Below are 6,022 nucleotides of genomic sequence, written 5' to 3' on the forward strand. Positions count from 1 at the left end.
TCAAAGCTTAAGTGGACGGTGCTTCGAAATGAATTACCGACGCTCACAAGCCGCAACTTTTTCTTATCGTTGTTATCGCTCTTCGCAATAATTGTAGACAAAGAAGAAAATACGCTGATATTAGGGGCGCCGTCGAGTGCGATGCGAGCACAGCCGAGCCGGTCGTCTCCCGTCGGTAGCCGTGCACTGCAGCTGAGCTGCAGCCGATGTTATCGTTGCCGGTGGCGGTGGCGCGCAGCTTCGCGGTCGTCGATTGGCCGTTTGATCGTGCAGCGGGCGGGGCGCCGGCCGAACTGCCGTGTACTTTGGACACCTCTCGCGCAGCAGACGTTCTACAGCACTGGAGGCCGGTTCACCGTCCGTATATGTGCCGCTAGCATGGATGTGCCTTAACCGGGAGTAGGCAGTGTTTTGAAAAGCGCGTTGGCGATGACGTATGTCACGTGACATTTCGAGCAGCACTCGGCGAGGAGGGGAGACCAGCCGACGAGGTGAGTAGTGAAGGAAAGAGCGAAACGAGCGAGGGCCGTTTTTCGATTATCAAACGGGAGTAACCCCGCTATTACGGCACCATTTCAAAAAATTCTCGCGGCTACGTGTTCGTTGTAGACTCGTGCACAACTGCAACACCACAACTTAATTTCGATCTCTGGGTGGTTTAGGGGCCCTTAAAGAGGACGCAAGGGGCTTCCTATCTAAATACAAGGGAAAGGAAAAATCCTCTTTCTTGGCAAGTTCTGCACCAAATTTGATGACATTTGTTGCATTTTAAAGTAAAAGTTATAATATAGTGTCTGCTAGCTGCGGATTTTTTATTTAGGTCATCATTTTATTAATAAATATTTACAAAAATCACAAAATTTCAGTAAACGAGACTATGAACTTTATGACTCAGTAACTGAGCAATGAAAAATTATATCACAATTCTTCAAAGTGCACCTAATAGTACATTTAAAGCGGACAAAATTGATACATTAAACATTACTCTGAAATGTACTACTAATTTGTGAGTATAACTTGTGCAAAAATCTTGCAAACAACGTAAAGTATTCACGTAAGATTTCAATAGGCATATCAACTTGGTCCGCTTTAGATGCTCTAATGATTGCAATTCATAGTACAGCGACATCTGTTGTAGGTGCAGAGCAACTAAATTGTCAACTTCGTAGTTCTGTATCTTTCGAAGTTACAAACTTTTGAAAATTTCAATAAAAGCAATACAGGTCATAAATCAATATTCCGCTTGCCACAATCACTAGAACTTAACCTTCCCTCTCAAATGCAACAAATTCCATAAAAATAGGCCCAGCGGTTATCTCGGAACAGCGTGTCTGGATTTTACATGTACTTGAATAGGCCGCATCGCAGTTGGGGCCTAGCTTGAGCTTCCTTTTAAGAACTGTTAAATCTGGAAAGTAATTTGCTGCAGTTGAGTATTTGTGCCTTGCAAGATATACATCAGCTGAAAGAAAGAAATTGTGCACTGTATGTATGCATAAGCATTTGGACAACTTGAATTTTCATTATGCCAGAGAAGCCAAGCTCAAATGTCATGAAAGTCATATAGCTTGTCATTATTGAGCCTGACAATTCTGCGCTCCTCGGGTTTTCTTTGAGAATGTGTGATGACGATGGTTTTCGCGCCGTTACAACTTCCACAAGCTCGCATGAACTCGATTTCCACAGCACTAGTCAAGTTCTGTGCTATAACCTTGGGAACTTCTTCTCTAAGATAGCTTCCATATTCAGGGAGTTTGAGCGTATCATTTTGCTGCGACACCATTCGTTATCCGCATTCAGATTAGTGCTAACTGTTAGTGATATATAGGAAGTCTTTCCACAACATATCGACTTGGTAATTTAGGGAACATGAAATTAAACCACAATACCCAAAGCACATCCACGGCACATTATTGTTGCCAGTGAATACTCGATCCAGCTTAGATTACTACTCGACAGATATGGCAGCAGTGTGTCAATGTAAAGGTTATCAAGCACCTCTCTGGGACTTTTCGATTCATTATCATTAAGCCTTATTCCTTCAATCAAAACAAAATCTCCTCCATAGACCACAAAATCATCCCAGTGCATCAGTGATGTACCCGTCAGCGCAAGCAGTTGATAAAAATACTGGTGGTCCCTCTTGAGCTCTGGTAGACAATCCCTGATTATGGAACAAAAGTCAGTGTTTACAAGGTCAGATGCCTTGTGGTCACGTAAAGAGTACGGTCACTTGATCTCTACTACACGATAGGATTGTTCTGCTGTGTGTACACAATCCTGTCAGGCGACGCACCCAACCAAGTAAAGGCTAGATTACCAGCCATCCACAGGTACTAACCGTAGGAGCATGGCCCAGACGGCGTAGAGCATCCTGATAACGTTGAGCAGCTAGTGCTTCTATCTTGATGTCGTAAGTGGGAAAATGTAATTGAAAAAAATGTCACAGTTTCGCCCTAAGGGCGAAGCAATGAATGCGATAGCAACACAGCAATGTCATACGAAGTAAGGTGAGCGGCTTTGGTAGCAATATGAATTGTACTAAACATGAGCTGATTAAGTAAGCAGGTGTGCTGCAGCGCAAGTAGACCGACATGAAGAGAGACTCGATGACCACGAGAAGGCGCGTGTGAAACGGTGGTGTTGATGAGAAGCGCTTCCCGTGGGCAGCGCGTGCGAAGGGACACACCTGTAGCGCTACACTGCCGATCCGGGCAGCATTGCATGTGTAGCGTGCGTTGGAAAATGTGGCCCGACTATTACTAACTGAATGAACAAGCGTGGTGTGAGCGCGCACAAACAAACATGAATAGATCACACCGAATGACTGCAAACAACGACTGTCAAAACGCTGGCAGCAAGCGCATACGCCGCAGCGGGCGAAGGTAAAGCTTTAGGCGAAGGTGCGTGCGGTCTATCGCTTCAAAGGAAACTGAGCGGCGAATGCACAGCGGATAGAAAGGTCAGAGCCGTGTGGAGATAAGAGACGGTGCGGGCGGGCGACGAGCGCTGTTGTTGGCAGAGTAGAAGTGCGCCCCCCCCCCCCCCCCCCTGCTCCCTCCGGCGCTGGCTTCCCGCTTCCTTGCTTGCGCGTGGGAGATTGAGTGCCTTCGCTCTCCGTGATAGCGCGCGTCCCCGTACACTCTAATCTTGGTAACCTATAAGTATACCTATAAACATCAGTAACTAATAAAATAACGGTTACATCGTCAGTCCTTTTGATGTTTTCATTATTATTGCTCATGCTAAGGGTTACAATGATGAAACTGAGTGCAACGGGAGCTGTTTATTAGTTACATTGATCTGCTGCCAGCATGTAACCTCTATATTGTAACCTATAGAATTTTGAGTAACCTTTAACCGAGACCCGACGGAGACATTATATAGGGAGTGGAAGTTCGCAATTTACACAGTATAACAAAGCGCAGGATAAGTAACCTGCATGCACACGTTGTTGATACACTTGATAAGCATGTGTACGGGTGTTCAGTCGCAAATTTTGCATGAGAGCAAATTACTCATTGAGCCGGCAGAGCCACATATCGGAAGTATACGCCGCGGGAAAATAATGTTCTGCAAGAATAATGACGATTCTTGCCGGAAGTACAATCACCGAATGAGCAAATATTATATACAATTAGCGCTTTTCACAGGCCCTACATGTGTCCTGCAGAAAGCTATCTCGTTGCCGCCGCATGCCGCTGCCGACACACGCTGCCGCAAGTGTTTTTCTTTGTTATGAGTCTCACATTCACGGATTGGGGAGCACTTTTGACGTATGTTTAGTTTATCTCGTGGCAAAATAATGCTCCTCTGGCACTTCTGCCTTCTTCATGAGGCGAGGAAAAAGAAGCATGATTATTATTATATGGTGGGAACCTGGAAGGCCCTTTTGCCGTGTTTACTCAGTGCGAATTTGCTTGGGCGCATTCATGGAGCAAGCTCAATCGCAGACTGATGTACCAACGTTTTCCTCATATTACAACCATCTAGAGCAATGCGTCGTTGCCTAGAAAGCGCCCAAAGAATTTACTGAGTGTTGCCCCAACGGAATGTATCTTAATTGAGCATTTTTAGCAAACCATCTCTGCAGCCGAGGTGCGAAATTGGATGTAAACAAAATGCAATCATTAAAAGGCTTGGCACGTTTCTCCCATTATTGATTGTGCACTCAGCACCGGTACGAGTAAACGTCTGCAACACGCCACATTTCGCTATATTGTACAGCAGCAACACGGTTGGTCCAACGGGCCAATGCATGTCAGCGCAGCAAACCCAGCACGGAAAAGCCGCATACAGCCACTCCACTACCGCGGACCCGTGTAGACTGATGAAAGATACAGTTGTCTGAAGTTCTACCACCATGATGGCAATAAAGAATGATTGTGTTCAATGCGGCAACATTGTTTCCAAGAGCGCACTATGTCCATAAATTTGTGTTTTTGTTTTACCCTCAACGAACCCGTTTTTGTTTGAATATGTGCAGCCGGATCTTAATGTAAAATCGTGCTTCAGTTACTGTACTTCACTGCAGAAGCAGCGGCCATGTTCCTATGCCATCTCTCCGCGTTTCCTTATATATTTCCAGCATTGCATGACGGGACGTAGATGCAAACATGGCGTTGTGAGCTGTGCATGTGTGTTTCGTTGCTGTTTTCGCGCCAATTTTGTCGGGGACAATGGCATTGACAAACCGGGACTTATTTGGGATAGCGCGCGGTCGCTGCAAGGAGTCATTTTGTGACTGTGAGCGATACAGTGTTCTGAGGTCGGCGAACATTCCCTGTGACTACTGTGATCACTGCCCCTGATCGCATGGAAAATTAGACGAACTTGGTAAGTGTTCTTGCATTGTGCTGGTTTGTCTGTATTTGGTATATAACTAGGCTGCAGCTTTTCTTTCATTAGAGGGGAAGGACGTGAAAAAGAGAAAGCAAAGGGGTAAGCAGCGATTTGCGCGGAAACGCATCCGTGTTATGTTAAAAAAAAAGCTTTAAGGCTCGTTCACGTTACCGGCACGGCAGCCCGCTGCGCGTTCGCGGGCTGCCGTTCGATGGCGGCTTTCCTCGCGAACGGCGAGATTTACTTGCCGTAGAGAGGATGTGACCATAGGATGTGACAGGGACCCATTTGTGCGGCAGTCGTACAGCGAAGTGATCAATCAGCGACCGAGGAGTGGTCGTTCTGGCAACGACGGCAGCCTATATACCGCTGCTCATCGCTCGGCGGCGCCGATATCGTCGCTAGGCCTTTTCCGGTTCACCTCAAAGCTAAAGCTGATGGCACTTCGGAATGAATCACCGACGCTCACAAGACGCAATATTTCATACCGTTGCTGTCGCTCTTCGCAATAATTATAGACAATGCAGAAAATACGCGAATATTAGCGGCGCCGTCGGCAGCGAGGCGAGCACAGCCGCGCCCGTCGTCTCCCGTCGGTAAGCCGTGCAGTGCAGCTGAGCTGGACAGGTATCGGAGCTATCGTTCGTGTTTAACGTTTGACATTGGATATCGTTTTTCGTAACGTGTACAATGTATGCATCACTTTACGTAGTGGAAATTATTTTGCGGGGATTTGCGTGGAACGGAAGCTGCAGCCGATGTTTGCGTTGCCGGTGGCGGGGGCGCGCAGGTTCGCGGTCGTCGATTGGCCCGTCGGTCGGGCGGCGGCCGGGGCCCCGGCCGAATTTCCGTCTACAATTGGACACCTCTCGCGCGGCAGACGTTCTACGGCACTGGAGGCCTGTTTGCCGTTAAGGGATATTTACCGCTAACATGAACGTGCCTTTACTTGATTTTACTCTCAAGTGGCTTGCACGCGGTGTTGCCGATCGCTGCCTGTGGCGTTCACTTTTAATGCGTGAGCATTGTTCGGCTACTTCCCCAACAAATATGTCCGTAACTTAACGCCTTTACCATAGGAATACACAGAGCTTCATAGGAAATATATAGGATACATACAGGGTGTTTTTTTAGCTGCACCAAATTTTTTAAATTAGAAAAATATAAATATTGGTCACCT

Source organism: Dermacentor silvarum, chromosome 2 (assembly GCF_013339745.2).
Source record: "Dermacentor silvarum isolate Dsil-2018 chromosome 2, BIME_Dsil_1.4, whole genome shotgun sequence".
Taxonomy (NCBI): Eukaryota; Metazoa; Arthropoda; class Arachnida; order Ixodida; family Ixodidae; genus Dermacentor; species Dermacentor silvarum.